This window comes from Pseudoliparis swirei, chromosome 23 (genome assembly GCF_029220125.1).
Source record: "Pseudoliparis swirei isolate HS2019 ecotype Mariana Trench chromosome 23, NWPU_hadal_v1, whole genome shotgun sequence".
Classification (NCBI taxonomy): domain Eukaryota; kingdom Metazoa; phylum Chordata; class Actinopteri; order Perciformes; family Liparidae; genus Pseudoliparis; species Pseudoliparis swirei.
The window spans coordinates 10896095-10913036 of NC_079410.1; the positions used below are offsets into that span (position 1 = coordinate 10896095).

At 42.3% G+C, this 16942-nt stretch overlaps 1 protein-coding gene and 1 long non-coding RNA gene across 4 annotated transcripts in view; both read right to left on the reverse strand.

The window, feature by feature from the left end:
* Window positions 1–16942, reverse strand: part of LOC130188098 (nuclear GTPase SLIP-GC-like) — a 63659-nt gene that overhangs the window by 13648 nt on the left and 33069 nt on the right. The gene's annotated exons all lie outside the window — the stretch shown is intronic.
* Window positions 1077–11440, reverse strand: LOC130188099 (uncharacterized). 2 transcript variants are annotated; one of them, XR_008830562.1, is made up of 4 exons: window positions 9897–11440; window positions 9604–9782; window positions 8513–8603; window positions 1077–8431 (listed from the first exon to the last, which is right to left on the reverse strand). It is a non-coding gene; the product is annotated as an uncharacterized LOC130188099 (long non-coding RNA). The 2 variants fall into 2 exon arrangements; XR_008830563.1 differs by lacking the exon at window positions 8513–8603 and having other exon boundaries at window positions 9897–11436.

The window sequence follows — 16942 nt, forward strand, 5'->3', positions numbered from 1 at the left end:
AGCTCATACGGAAGAGACCCCATCTGTGTTGTGTAAATGACTTGCTTCAATAAAAGGACTGTCGGAGGAGAACTGAGCCAGAGTGTTTTGGGTGAGTGCAGGAGGCACAGCTCAGGACATTCTCCTTGGACAAGTAAAACTACGCGCCCGAGTCTGTCATCTGTGGTCATTGGAGTTGGTCTGGTAATTTAACTAGCGGGGCTTTATCTTTAAGGTGAAAACCCCACATTAATTGGTCCTTCGAGCCGGATCCCAACACATCGTCAACGGAAAAAAGGGAGGGGAAGACACGCCGAAGTCTGTCGACAGCCAGGGTCTTAGCTGATCCTGTCAAAGTCCCGGGACGTGAATTCGTGGCCGGGCCGGTGTCTTTATTGTCCAACCTCCTTCTTTCCTGAGACGATTGACGGGATCCAGATCCAACCAGTGACCTCAGATAACAGGTAAGTAGAGGTTGCTCCACCTAAAGGACGTAGAGGTTGCTCCACCTAAAGGACGTAGAGGGTTCTCCACCCAAAGGAGATTTGATAGTGGTTCTGTCGGTCTGTGCTCCATGTGTGTATTGGATGTCTGAGTCTGTGCAAGTGAAGTCCTCCAGGTGAACATAGGTGTGTAGGAGTCTGGAGGCGTTTCCTGACTCGTTAACAAGGATGCTGAGTGCGAGAGGTCTGTGAAAGGTTTCTTGATATTAATCAAGCAGACCGAGTGCGGACTCTCTGTGAAAAGCTCCAGTGATTAATTGAGTGAAGCAAAGACTCATTAACATATAAGACTGAGTGCGGGATTTACACTCCCAGTGAAAAGCTTTATGGGTAATTGAGCAATTTTTGTGTGAAAGGGAGAAGTCTCGTGGCCACTGAGCAGTGTGAGTGTGTTTGTTGCTTTGGAGTACAGACTGAGATGTAGGCTATGTAATATATATTGTAATTCTCGTGTGAAACCTCATAGCCAATAGAGGGACTAAATAGAGTTGAAACATAAACTGAAGAAATACCACCACATAATTGTTGTAAGGTATTCTCAAAACTGGGGCACTACGCAGATGGTGGAAAAACAGGCTTCCGGACGCGCATGGATTAAGTTATCAACATTTAATGGCAGGAAGTGTAAATCAAACATTCAAAGCGCTCTCTCCACGTGTCCCGGCGCCGGCTCCCGGCTCCTTCTGGAAGCACAGCCTCCTCCGCCGCCTTACCTGAGAAAAGAGAGACCGATCTCTCTGAGAGACGGAGTTTTCTCTCACCGGTCGAAACGTCACTTCCGGTCCAGTCGCTTTCACAATAAGATTCCCATCTTGGTTTTGACTGCATTAAAAGTCACCTTCACAATAAAAGTCTCTTGTTATTGTGAGTCACTTCACGGATTTCAACCGGCTTCGTCAATCTATAATACTAACGTACAGTCACTCTCATGCAATATACATTAATTCTTGCCATTTACATTTGCATAGAGTAAACATTACCCCTATGCTTCATAATACATTAATAACAATATTCTCCTTAATATTGTCTATTATAATATCTTTCTATATGTATTAATTTAAAACATAAGACCTCTGCAGATGTTATCAAAATAAACTATTACAACTTAACAATCCCTCCTTTTATACTTATCCAATAGTATAAACAACCAAGTAATAGCCCATTTATTTTGACCCTCTATGTAAACAAACATTGTACAACATTTTAATTAGCACTCATTATCATTCAGCATCCCTGTGGAAGAAGAACATCACTCCCTCCTTGCATCCCTGCTTCTCAAGGAAACTAAATAACACTAAGTGTCAGTGTGAATGTATTCATCACACAGGTGAAAAATCTTGCTGTCCTGATGGTTCCGGTTGATGTAACGTGTGCACTGTCTAAGTGTCTATCTGTGCAGGTGTCTGTGCATCCCTGTGAATCCAGTCCCTCCGCATACATGCTCTGCAACTCGTATTCCTCCAAGCAGATTGTCAATGATGGTTGCAATCGTCCCACTCAGCTGAGGGAGCATGAACCACTGCTTCCACAGACTGCAAGCAGTTAACTGTCTACCAGCAATTCACACTCACTAAATCTCAGCTGAGGACTTCTCAAGGATCTCGGCCTACATGCAGCTACCTGCATGCCGTGTTCTCTGCCGTCATCCAAAAGGTCGGAAAAGCCTTGTCTCATTCTTCATGGTTTTCACTGGCTGAGCCGTCGGTCCGTCGGTGGATTCGCATATCCACATGATGTCATCTGTCCCTCTTCCTCTGCATCGTTCTGTCCTCTGCTCCGAATGGCATCGCAGGGGTCCTCAGGATGGCTCCGTCTGCTCCTCAGTCTCTCTGAGCCAGGTGATGATGGTGTCCGATGCTCCTGTGGGCAGCTCCTCATGGCAGGTCCTCACAGCAGGCAGTCAGCACACGCTGGAGGTCGATGCTGGAGCGTCAGGTGTAGCTGTTGAAGAGAATGAGAAAACACAACACAACACAGCCGGCTCTATACAGAATGTGACACTTGACTATGAAAAATTGTCTATATTTTAATTTCTATATTTAATAAGTATCTAATACTTTCTAGGCTTGAATTCGCAATTTTTAACTGAGTCGGAGGAGCAGCTTCTCACCCCGTCCAACAGAGTCTCAATTACTTATCCAATCCAATCTAACTTTATTTATCTTTAATGGTTATGATAAATGTAATTGATCCTATCTATGGCCCTTGACTAGGGCATATAAATATTCAAATCCTACTAGGATCTGATAGCAGGCAGGTATTCGTCCAGCACCCTCCTTTCTCGTGCTCGAACCCTAAAACAGATCGAGGGCACTCTGAGGTCCTTGCAATGACTCCAGAGCACCCCGTTCGCCTGGACTTAGTCCACTGGGCTTCTCGTGGGCTCCGGTAACCTGCTCAAAGAAAAAACTTAACTGTGGTTAGTTCATTTCTCAAACATTCTCCAAAGCCACGCCATTAACTCTGCTATCTCCTCTCTGGGCGATAGTCTGCTCCTGTGAATGTGTTCTCTAGATATATTTCTTCATGTAGGTGCTTGTTTCTGAATGTGTTAAGTGTTTGGTTGCAAAACTGTGTGCCAGTCAGACCCGATCACTCCTCGAACGCCACATCTCGGTACCAGTCACCACTGTCTCTGCATCTCCCATCCCTCCTTTTTCTGAAACAACCTTTGATTCAGAAAACCCAGGTGGATGCATGTTGCAGTCAACTTCTTGCTTGTTAAGGGGGATCAGGTACTGAGGCTTAATATATGTAAGGAAATGTAAATGTAGAGCACAGAAAAATCCTATTTTATTCTACACTATGTGTCTAATTGTGGATGCAGTTGGGAAAAAATGCAAATTAGGGTGAATACAGTGAAATTGAACAGCATACAAAATACATAACACAACCTCTCACACCTCGTCGAAACAAAAGCTGCAGCAATGTAAGAATTCCGTCAATGGCGGACATGTTAAACAAGGGTCAAACGCCCACTAACAAAAACCCTCACACCTCTTAAAGCTGCAGCAAATGAATGCTGTCAATGGCGGACATGTTAAACAAGGGTCAAACGCACATTAACAAACTAAACAACGAGGAATGGCGTCCTAACTTATGTAAATGTCTTCCACCCCCCGACCATGTGGTCGAACAAAGGACCAAATGTTCCTTGCTCTCAGCTAACTCAAAATGGTGGATTTAAAACAGGACAAACAAAAAACAAAAACAAAAACACGCTGTACTTCTCGCTTCCAAGTGTATTCAGTGAGTCCTCTTTTGTGAATCGGCTAAAACCACAGACACGAGCAACCTCACTGATTCATGCGGTCTAATGATCTTGTAACTACGATACAATTCAAAATGACGGCCGCCACGCTTACGTTATGTCAACTAGCCGCAAGTCTTGTCTACAAAAACGTGTTACTCACAAAACAAACGAACGAGCGCACAATATGACAAAAAACATGAACCGCGAAGCACACACAAACGCTGTTGCAGCAGCGACACACCTGGTGTAAAGCGCACACACAGGCCACACTCTCCTCGTGGCCGCACACACTCCAAACAAGGCCACACACACACAAAACACACACGAGATAACACGTGGAAAAACGTGAAGAGAGAGTGGAAAAATCTCTACAACACAAGGAACAACAGAAAAGAGACTACACGTGGAGAGAGTCTCTACACGAGGAACGGTAAAAGAAAACAGGAAAAAGAAATCACGTACTCAACAGCGACACACCTGGTGTCGAGTACACAGAGGCCACTCACACGCACATGGCACCTGGCCACACACACAACCACAAGGCCTCACACACACAAGAGAACACGTAGAAAGACGTGAAAAGATCTCTACAATAACACGAGTAACAACAGAAAAGAGACTAGACGTGGAGAGAGTCTGTACACGAGGAACGGTAAAAGAAAACAGGAAAAAGAAATCACGCGAAAAGCGTGAGACAACCATCGGTGCAAACGCACTATAGAAAAGACACAAACACACCCAATCTTACACACGACTACACATCAGTAACACAAAGCGCTCGATCGACCACACGGCCCACACGTGGGCGACTTGCACGCGTAAATGCCACTAAACGTGCAGAACATGCAAAACGCACTGGAACAAACACACAAGACTACTCATCAGTGACACGAAGCGTTCGATCAACCACGTGGGCCAAACGTGGGCGACTTGCCCGCGTAAATGCCACTAAACGCGCAGAACATGCAAAAGGCGATTGGAAAAAACACATAAAACACACACACACACAGCGTCGATTGCTTGTTAAACTCTCAGGCGGGCTTGTGCCCCGTCGTGTTCTGACGGCATAAATAGTTCGATACCTTAGCGCGCTACTCACCGCGTCCGATGTCCCGTGTCTCTGGCGGCCATCTCAGTTTCGCCTTCCGTGGTTTCCAAATTGTAAGGTATTCTCAAAACTGGGGCACTACGCAGATGGTGGAAAAACAGGCTTCCGGACGCGCATGGATTAAGTTATCAACATTTAATGGCAGGAAGTGTAAATCAAACATTCAAAGCGCTCTCTCCACGTGTCCCGGCGCCGGCTCCCGGCTCCTTCCGGAAGCACAGCCTCCTCCGCCGCCTTACCTGAGAAAAGAGAGACCGATCTCTCTGAGAGACAGAGTTTTCTCTCACCGGTCGAAACGTCACTTCCGGTCCAGTCACTTTCACAATAAGATTCCCATCTTGGTTTTGACTGCATTAAAAGTCACCTTCACAATAAAAGTCTCTTGTTATTGTGAGTCACTTCACGGATTTCAACCGGCTTCGTCAATCTATAATACTAACGTACAGTCACTCTCATGCAATATACATTAATTCTTGCCATTTACATTTGCATAGAGTAAACATTACCCCTATGCTTCATAATACATTAATAACAATATTCTCCTTAATATTGTCTATTATAATATCTTTCTATATGTATTAATTTAAAACATAAGACCTCTGCAGATGTTATCAAAATAAACTATTACAACTTAACATTGTGAATGAATGTCGAATGCCAGTGAATGAATGTTGAATGCAAGTGATTGAATACTTTTGATAAAATTGTGCACGGCTTGAGACGGAGAGTGATACTGCGGGATAACTGATACAAAGCTCTGCATACTACACGCTGCCAAGCACAACTTCACACGCCAACGCTGATTGGTTTAGCGAAAGACATATTTTACTTTTAAATAATGATAACTGTAATATTGAGACTCATATTTGCTTTGTCATTTTTTTAGTGAGAGCTGTAAATTACACAATAGCCAAACAAGTCAAATTAAATTAAAATGACTGGGCTCGGGGAATTTTTGACACTTAGGGTGATAGAAAGAACAGTGAAAAATACCCTTGATGCATGCTCCAACTAAAACAAAACAAAAAGGTTGAGGATGACAGCCTCGCTGTGCTCAGCTGCGCGGCCCCTCCCCTACTCACTTAGCTGCGCGCACCGAGTCACAATACAGAGAGCAGCCCCGCAGGACAGTGACTGAAGAATTATTTTGAGGATAACTATTAATTAGTAGAGGGTGCGACAATCCGTTACTTTTTGAAATGTTTTAAATAAATGCATTATTTTGCCAATTTTAATTTTTTAAATTAAGTTATCAATTGCCTGGCTAGCTCAGTCGGTAGAGCATGAGACTCTTAATCTCAGGGTTGTGGGTTATTCATTTTTAAATTGATACTTTTAATTTTTTTCTAGTTATCTATGTTATATTTTTATTATGAGTTTTCCTCAGTCCCAAAGATTGGTTGAGAGAGCCAATCAAACTTTAGAGCAAACAGCGGCATCCCATATGATGTTGGAGACGCCACCCCCTACCAACAACAGTTAAAACAGGCCTTAATGAATGGTTTCGGCCCAGGAATAGCTGAATATATCCGCAAATTCAACGTCAACCACAGAACAGGTTCAGTGCAACAGTGCTTAAACTATATGGAAAATGCAGCCAGCATGATAAGAGAGAAGAAAAAGAAGAAGTTGACAACAGCATTTGTGGTATCAGCAGGATGTGTTTGTTGTAGGGGGAGGGGGAGCAAGAGGACGAGGAGGTCATAAAGGAGGCCGAGATAAGGGCGAGAACAGAGGATGCAATGGAGGAGGAAATGAGTATGGTAAATTCCTGTGTTACAGATGCGGACAAGAAGGGCATATGGCCAGGGACTGTAAAGAAAACAGACCCGAGGGAGGTGATGGTCAGGATAGGAAAAAACAATACTCAGATGAGAAAGATCACAGAAACCCAAGACAAAGAGACAGATGATGCAGTTCTTATGTTTGACTAATTACTGCAGATCGTGGGTCCCAGATCATGCCACCTTTACACAACCATTGTTGGACACAATCTACACTGACGACATGACCATGACAAGAAAGATACAATGGACACCAGCGGCAGATAATGCTTTCGAGGCTACGAAACGTTGCCTCGTGGGCTCACCTGTCCTGGCATTACCCGAGTATGACAAACCATTAGAACAGTATCCTGTGATGACCTATGAGAAGACTGTAGTGGGTGAGAAAGGATCCCCGGAAGAGGGGGACGACACCGCTTATTTGAACATTGGGAAAACCTATTAGACCCAACCCCGTTTAAAAGTGACCGAAGTAGTTCACACCTATCAGGTGTGAAAAGGGGGATTTGTAGAAATAGATTAACAGAAAATAGGTCATATATAGGTACTTTAGAATTATAGTGCAACACTGAGCACATTGGCCCTGTGTTGACCCCCCTCACACACACAACCACACACACACACCCACCCACACACACACCTACACACACGCACACCTACTGACTAACCTTTTAAAAGTAAGCTTGTGCTCCCAGCCAGCTTGTACAACACAGCTGGCCATTTGAGTCATGGGCCATGCCATGTCTCAACAGGAGGGATGGTACGGATGATAAATATGCACTTCCATACATACAATTAAACTAAATTTTCAAAAAACTGTTGTGAGTATGAGTAAAAATAATTATTAAAAAAATTCTAGCCCTAATCCTAAATGGCGTTGAAGCATTCCCTGTCCGGAAGGTCTCAGCATTGTAACCTTACAGTCGTTACACAGAGTCACGATGAGTCTGCCCAAGGATGCATGAGTCACAATTCACATATTTATAAGAGAGGAAAGGATTTCGCTCTAAATCAGCATACAAGTCTGCATTAGTCACAGCCCAAATATGTATTAGACTAATAACAATAGCTGAGCTAGTGAAAGGGTCTGCAGTGTTTTAATAGCTAAGGCAGCATTAAAAAAGATGCATATTCCACTTGATAATATTTATATATATGATGCCCGAGAATTGTAGTTACAGATAAAAAGCACAGCATGTTTTAATAAATCCTCATCATGTGACATATTGTAAAATGTGACAAACCATCAAGTCTCTCAGCTGCTTCAACATAACATCTTTAGCTTTCTGAAACATGACGTCCTTTGACCAAAGGATGTGCTTCTTAATTGTTGCCCTCATTTTCTTAAACTGCCGCCACCTCGAATTTGTTTGGCTACTACAAAAAACAGATAACTTTCAGCAATTACATTTGATTATAATTACATTCTGCACAATGATGATGAATAATAAACATTTCAGTCAGTTTTTATTTCAAGATCTTGTATTGTACCGTCATAGTATTCCTGAATGTTTGTCTCAATTGTGGCACCTTGAAGCAGAAACAGGTTCAACACATTCATTACCATGAATCCTAAATGAATAATGTTGGAGGAGAAAATGTGTTAACAGTGTCTCTCCCAAAGTATCTATGGAGGGTAATCTAAACCGCCTGGGTGGGACCAACCGAAAAGATCACAAACCCATAACCGGGGTGGGACCAACCGAAAAGGTCACAATCAGATGACTTGAGGGGAAACAGATGGTCTCTGGAACGTGTAGGAGCTCACTGTGAACACTTTGAAACTTCCATCACTGAAATATTTCTGAAAAAGAAATGTTTCGATGTTAAGGCATGCTTGTAGTTGTCGAAACTGTTTTAATGTCTTTCAGTCTATACAACTCACCGTAACCTCGCTTAGTTCTTTGAAATTTTTTCTCACTTCTTTCTTGGCTTTAATATTTCTTTCCACAATGAAAGCACGGGGTTCAGTTGAACTAAATAAAACATAACTGCATTAATTGGAACCTCATACAGTATTTGTAGAACTGAAACCTCAAATTCAAACTTGTTTTGCTTTCACAAAACAAGTCAGAATGATCTCTTTTGAACTTGTACCTGTAACTATCGAAATTAAAATATTCTATTGAAACATGCAACACTTAATTTTACAAGTGTGAGATATCCTTAAAGGTTTTCTGGAAAGAAAACTATAAAGACCACCTTACAAACTACTATTTCAGTTTAGTTAGTTGTGTTGAGTGTTTAAGCAGTTATTGATTTCTAGAGGAATTTCCTTGTCAAATGTGTAACACATTGAAAATGACAACATATAAATAAACAATCTATTTGCTGATGGTCTCATTTTCTTCGGTATACCGTTATCATATTGAGGCTTCAGTATTATTATTGAGACTGTTTCATTGCCACTTAAAAATAATCCTCACAGTGACTTTAATATACATGCCTGTTAGATTTTGGATCATGTGTTTTCAATTTGTATTAAAGAATGTAAGTCCTATGAATTATTGTTTACTCCACAGGGTTGTAATTATTCGAAGAAGATTAATAATTACAATCATATTATTGCTGTGTTGTTTATTCTACATCGGTCACCCTGAGAGCAAAAGTTTCCAGGGTCACACCGGGTTGATGAGCAGACACAGGAACAAAGGTTTGTTTCAATTCTCACCATATACCCACCGACACCTCACACAGGAATGTCGGGTCGTAAAGCTCATACGGAAGAGACCCCATCTGTGTTGTGTAAATGACTTGCTTCAATAAAAGGACTGTCGGAGGAGAACTGAGCCAGAGTGTTTTGGGTGAGTGCAGGAGGCACAGCTCAGGACATTCTCCTTGGACAAGTAAAACTACGCGCCCGAGTCTGTCATCTGTGGTCATTGGAGTTGGTCTGGTAATTTAACTAGCGGGGCTTTATCTTTAAGGTGAAAACCCCACAATGCCTATGTACTTTTGACATCTTAAATCACTTACGGACATGCTGGATCATTACTTGATTCATCAGACTGGGAGCAGATGAAGTGAATCTGCCGACACTGGCCAGCATTTCCCATGAAGCTACAGGCACTTTGCAGTATCTCCCAGGCTTCAGGCTCTGATGCAGCTCGTTTTATCTCAGTCACGATCCACACAGTGGAACAACTTCCAACGATCTGAAGGGACAGGACAGCAAGTTATGATGATGGGTATCAGTACTTTGTAATAACACAATGTCACAGTTTGCAGACACAGCAATAAAATAAACAGCATTGCATGTGATAAATTACCGTTTTCCACATCTTGTTTCTGCTCTTGTTACGATCCCCATTTCCAGGAAGATCCACAAGTGTGACGTGCTCTTACTGTAACGGATCCCCGTATATCAATCGGCGTGAGACTTTACTGCTGGTGAACTTCTTTATTTCTTTTCTTCCGTTGTGTAATCATGAACCAAAACTATTGAATTAAAACCTCCTTGTCACCACCGTAAGAGCGTTAGCCTCATACGGGTCCATTAAAACTATCAAAACTCTTCATATAATGCGCATCCGTCCGTCACATTTAGCCGTTACGTCAAGTTTGTATATTAACACAAAATAAAGGTGCGCTTCCTTCTAACATTTCAAAATAAAAGTCAAACTTAGCTCAAAGCGGAAGTAGATTAAAACATATACAAAATCATTAAAACAATACAATATAAAAAGGCATACATCAAAACCAATAAAGCAGATACAAAATAAGGCAATCAACACAAAACAATAAACCTTTTAAGGGGTTATTTACATTCCCACCAAATTACAGTGTTTTACAAAATGGAAACCTAAAACACAAAATTTCCACTTACAGCATTACCCTCCAAATGTATAGGCTATACCACACAGTAAACCATATTACATTTCTTAAATGCTTAGTAATTAACAACTAATTTCTGGACAGGGCGCTCCAAAGCGGGCCTGCTGGTGCGCTCTCCTTTGTGGTTCCGTTCTTTCCCTCCAAACAAGATTTTAACCTGTCTCACAAGTCCATCTTTGCCTTGAATGACTTCTGTGACTGTCCCAAATCTCTCTTTGCTTCGTGGTAGTGTCCTCAGCATCCGGTCCTATACCACCAACCTGAGGTTTCTTTTAGTGCTATGCCAGCACTGTTTGTTTGTGATGTTGTGGGAGGCACTCCTTTTTCGATCTACTCCAAAACTGCTCCGTCAAGTACTGCACCTGGTGCCACCTCTTTCGTCCGTAAAGATCCTCTTTTTCATTCCTCAATCTCAGGTATGTGCATTGGCCATAGTCCGTGGTGCTGGCATCTGAGAAGTGATGTCATTCTGTTTTTAACATCTTTTCAGAGCCTGCTGACTGGTAGCAGCGAGCTACTTGTATCCTTTCCATCTTAACAAAGTCATCTGGCCATTTCTCCCACCGTGATTTCAACTGCCCTGGAATTGGGTTATCCCATCCTGTTTCTTGATGGCCCATATCCTGAAGAATATTCTTTCCGTTGAGGAGGTATGGAGCCACGAAGCCCAGCGGGTCATGTACGGAGGCGACAGATGACAGGATGCCGCGCCGTGTTGCGGGCTGGTTCTTTAGTGAAACCTTGAAGTTGAAACAGTCACTCTCGATGTTCCAGTTTATTCCCAGTGCTCTCTCTAACGCTGGGTCATTGAATCTGAGATCCTTTACTTTGATGTCTGTAGCATGTTCTGTTGAGGGGATGCTCTGGAGAACAGCACAGTTGTTGGACACAAATTTGTGACTCCTTAAACCTTTGTTTGCACACAGCTCATGTGCCTCCTTTCTCATCTGACTGGTTTTTTCAGCAGACTCAACACTAATGATGCCATCGTTTACATAAAATAATCTGGCAATGACCTGTGACCCTAATGGGTGTGTCTGACTCTGTTCTTTGGCGATCTGCTTTAATCCATGATGTGCATTATGCATTTCATAATGTCCATGTCTGTTTATATTTATATTTCCCTTCTGTTCAAGAGAAATCAAATCTTCTTGAGAGACTGTTTTGCCATCTCCTTGATTGTCTCTGAAATCAGTCTCGAGAATTCTTCTTGCATCCATTGGAGTCACTGCAGGCAGCTCCTTCACGTTTACTCTGTGACAGTGACCGTTTGACAATTGTGCATCAGAGTGAGGTGCTGAACAGCCAACAATACTCCACCCTAAGTCTGAAAGAATAGCAAAGGGTTCATCATCTTTTCCTGCTATCACACGTCTGGGTATGAGAGCTCCTGGACAATTGTAGCCTATCAGTAACCCCACTTCGCAGTTAAGGAGAGGCGGTATTTGGTCTGCAATCGCTGTGAGATGGCTCCATCCTTTTGCCGTTTCGTGCGTTGGTATATGTTGTCTGTTCACAGGTATGCCGTCTTTGGTGTAAGTAGGAGGCAGTTTGATGTGCACAGTGGAATTGAAACCTCTCACACGCAGACCAGATATTCGTTCACTTTTAAGGACCATATTTTCACCCATCATAGTAGTGAGTTTCAATTTAACTGGGCAAGTAGTCAGCTGCAGTTCCTTACTTACATCTTGCTCAATGAATGTTGTGTCACTTTGAGTATCCAGCAGGGCATACACAAGTTTTTCTCTGGATGGATTGTTGTCGCTTGACACCCATACTGGCACGATCATGGAGGTGTTTTCTGACTGACCTTGGCTGGTGACATTGAGGGACAGAGCAGATGTGGATTCCGGTTCACTGCGTTGCGCTGAATGTTCCCTCTTTGTCCATTCTTTGTCTTCACTTTTTCTGTAGCCATCATCGTGAAGGCATGTAGGATGCCGTCCTTTGCATGAGTCACACGTGTGGCGATGCCGACACTCTTTTGCGCCGTGACCGGGTTTTAGACACCCATAACACAGTCTGTTATCTTTTACGTACATCCTCCTGTATTCCAGTTTTCTTTTCATGAAATCTTGACATTTGTAAAGCTGGTGACTGATATCCTGGCATAGTATGCAAGGTGTCTTGAACTCTTCCTTTGACATTGTCTGCTTATTATTTTCCATCACTGTCTGTGTATTGAAAGTGATGGCTTTGTTTCCTTTGCTTTCCTTTGTGCTCCACTTGTCTTGACAGGACTCAGCTGAATGGAGAGCGAGGAAAGAGGTGATTGGATTGCAGGCGGTTTCGGCCTCCACGGACATGAACTTGGCAAAGTCCTTGAAGCTCGGGAAATCCTTTCCCTCCATGAGACGCAATGTTACTTGCCGGTTCCATCTTGAGGCGAGCCACTCTGGCAGTTTCCGCATCAACTTCTGATTTTCCTCACAATCGTTTAGGATGTTTAAGCCTTTTACATGGGGTATTGCCTGCAGACAGGCATTTAAGAAATCTGAGAAATCTCTCAGTCCTTCGGCATCTTTAGACTGTATCTTTGACCAGTTGGATAACTTTTCTCTAAAAGCCTTTTGAATGATAAATGGCTGGCCATACCTCTGATTGAGCTTGTTCCAAGCGTCACTGTAAGCTTCGCTGTCACTACGATAGAATGTTCCTTCTAGGCATTTGCGAGCTGAGCCAGCTACATATCTCTTGAGGTAATGCAGCTTATCGGTAGTGGGAATGTTCTTTCTATCTATAAGCGACATAAATGAAGCCTTCCACTCCACAAAGTCAATTGGATTGCCATTAAACACTGTGGGCTCTGGCATTGGAAGTCTGTTAATAGCAAGGCTGTCCTGAACAGCTTGTGCTAGGCAGGATACATCAATGGGAGGAGATGGAGTGACAACGGTGTGAGTGTCCATTGTGGCAGGGGGAAGGGGGCGTATAGGGTACTGAAATGACTTAACGGACCGGGCATCAGACTCCTCTTTCACTTCTCTGTCATATACTTCAAGTCTGGCTTGGGCCGCCTTTACATCTTTTTCAGCTTGCAATCGTTCTAATTCGGCCTTGTGTTTTTCTAATTCCCTCCTATGTTCTTCCTCTAAAACTCTGATCTTTTCCTTTTGTGTCTTTTCCTGCGTTAGCATCTTATATTCAGCCTCCTTAGCAGCTAACTCCGCCGCTGCTTCTGCTCGCTTGACTGCAACACCTGAGTGCATGGAGCCATGACTGCCAGTCAGCGCTGAAGCAGAGGAGCCATAAATGGACCGGGCGTAGTCGGGCTCAAGTAGCTCACGCAAGCGCTGTCCTTCGTATTCTGCATCGTATTCTCCATTTACGCCAGTCAGTCTCTCATACAAGATTTTGATCATGTCAATGGTTACTGCTGCACAAGAATCAACCTTACGCCTTAGCTCAGTATCAGGTGGGCCGCACCCTCTCAGTTCATCATACAATTTTATGATATCCATTTTCCTTGTTTCCAAATTGTCTGCGAGGGATGCCAAGTGACTTTCTGTTAGCTCCGATTTGAGTTCTTGACGTGCTTGACGAGCTTGGGCTTTCCACTGTTCATACAGACTAACAAGTCTCCTTTCCCGTTTGCTCTGCTCTTCTTTACGGTATGCTAGCATCTTTTCAGTGGGAACACGTGTCCGGTCATGGCGTCTAACAGCTACATCTGCGTCATCATCTTCATCATTTAAAAGTTCAGCAAGAATGTCCTGTTTGTTTTGCAAAGACTCTTTTAGTTCTTGTCTAACAGCACCTTGTTCAGTTTCCTTGTCTAGCATTTCCTTATGTTCTTGAATTACCTTTCGAAGGTTTTCTATCTGTTGCTCTTTATCTTCGCTGCGCAGCGCAGCATCGTTTCCCTCCATTTTCGTTAGCCTTCCTCCGTCTCCTTGCTACTTTACCACGTCCCCGTCTTCAGTTCACCGCTGCCCTGCTCCATTCCGTCTGTAGAAGTTGTCCGTTTATTCCGTTGTAGTCTTCTATGTAGCAGGTTAGCTGGAAAGGTGACGTTCTTCCTTTGGTGTAACTAGCAGGTAGCTCGAGAGGTCGCGCTCTTACTGTAACGGATCCCCGTATATCAATCGGCGTGAGACTTTACTGCTGGTGAACTTCTTTATTTCTTTTCTTCCGTTGTATAATCATGAACCAAAACTATTGAATTAAAACCTCCTTGTCACCACCGTAAGAGCGTTAGCCTCATACGGGTCCATTAAAACTATCAAAACTCTTCATATAATGCGCATCCGTCCGTCACATTTAGCCGTTACGTCAAGTTTGTATATTAACACAAAATAAAGGTGCGCTTCCTTCTAACATTTCAAAATAAAAGTCACATTTATCTCAAAGCGGAAGTAGATTAAAACATATACAAAATCATTAAAACAATACAATATAAAAAGGCATACATCAAAACCAATAAAGCAGATACAAAATAAGGCAATCAACACAAAACAATAAACCTTTTAAGGGGTTATTTACAATCATTATTTGGCACCCTGATAGTCACACACTTCACAAGAGGCCAATACCACCTCTTTGCTTTTACTTCTCTATCTTCTGATTTGCTTGTTGTGTATATGACTAGTTTGTCAGATAGCCCTTCAGCCTGCAATACATATTAGAATGAGATTAAAGCAACGTAAGGCAATTAAGATGTGAGCATCGTCTGCGTTAAGTGTCCCTTTGTAGTGAATGTGATGTTATAATTCACCCTTGTTCCTGGTGTAGTTCTACACACAATTATTAAAGTAATGAGTCACACACATCGGTGTGACTGTTCCGGGATTGCGGTTCCTTTAAGTGTTGTGTTGCTGTTTGTGACGTCAAGCCCCATGCGGGTTTGGTTACAGGGCAGCGCCATCTTGTGTTCATTCGTTTTTGTGATACGAAATAAACAAGACACGCTTGTGTGCTCAACTTGAGGAATTGTGTTTTGCGTTTCAATGCAACTTCCACACCTTTATAAAAAGGGATCATGAATGAACCGTAAAAGAAGGGGGTCAAGTACTGATCCCTGTGGTACTCCATAAGTCATGTTTACCTGCTGTGAAGTAAGTTTACCAAATGAGATAAAATAATGAAGATTATTGTTACCAGAAAGTTTGACACAGCTGTCCAGTAAGATGTGAACAAAAGCAAATTTGAGATTTAATAATACATTTAATCTTAATGTCAACTGTTTGGTCATAAAAATGGAGGAATAATTCTCATTGGATTTAGTCAAAAGAGTTGGTTAAATGTAATTAGTTGCCGGTAGACACACTTTCTTTCTCTAAAGTGTCAATGTGATACAAGTGTGTAGTTATAGAGGACGGTGGATCAAGGCCACTTGACTGGAACATTTTACAGACTGATTTTACTTTTAAACTTGCATCTTACATAAACCTAAATAGTATGTCACTGTCAGGCAGACAAAAAGGCATCTTATGAAGATTTTGACTCCTACTTACTGTTTCGTCTGTCAACATCTTCCCCTTTTCTGGGATCTCTTTGCCATCCATGAGCTCTTCAGGAGATTTGTTTTTCCAGTCTTCTCCATACAGCACTGACAGCTTTTCCACAATGTCTTTACGATCCCTCTCTTCATCCTCATCCCTTTCTTCATCCTCATCCCTTTCCAGATCTGCCCTTTCCTGAAGCAACTTTTTAGAGAACCATAACTCCTCTTCCCATTCCTAAATGCAAAATAAAAATACCTTTTTAAATAGCTTCAAGTCAACACATATATTCATCATAGTTTATTTACCTCTTTCGTTATGAACTCAATGTCTGCCTCATACTTTGAGTTCTGCTCATGAGCCTCCACTTTAATCATGACTGAGGTACATGCATTGACGCTTCCACTGGGCAAGAGATTCTCTCCAATGACGGTATTTATCAAATAGTCTTTCCAGCTCCGGTTCTGCCAAAGACACCGACCACCTCCCTCTTGTCCGTTTTCAAATCATCGATTTTTATCCTATCATAGAAGAGTTTAGGTGTGGGTCAATTAAATAATGTCAAAAACATTAAAACATTGAAAGAATGTGTCAAATCAGAAAGGGATCCGTATATGAACTAAAATTAATTTTCTGTATATTTTTGGTAAATTAAATATTTTTTTAAACCCATGATGCATGGCTCAAAACCTTAAAGTCTTAAATCTGTCTTCATGAAACTGGCCCCTGGTCAGGAGTGGAACCAGGCCCATATAACATATTAATATGGACAATTTGATAAACTTAAAACTTACCTCAGGAAGTTGTTGAGCTTGTTGTCTTGTTGAGGAATTTTCTGATGAACATCATTCATGATGTTTTTCATGTGAGACAGTAGTATTTCCTCTGTCAAAATGAAAGTAAAGACATTGTGTCAAAATGAAAGTAAAGACATTTTCAGCAGGAACCATGAATCAGCGTATCAAGTAAGCGGTAACGCACAATGAGGAGAAGAAGGTAAAGCGTGAGAGGAACTTTCTCTGCCAGGTTCATTTATG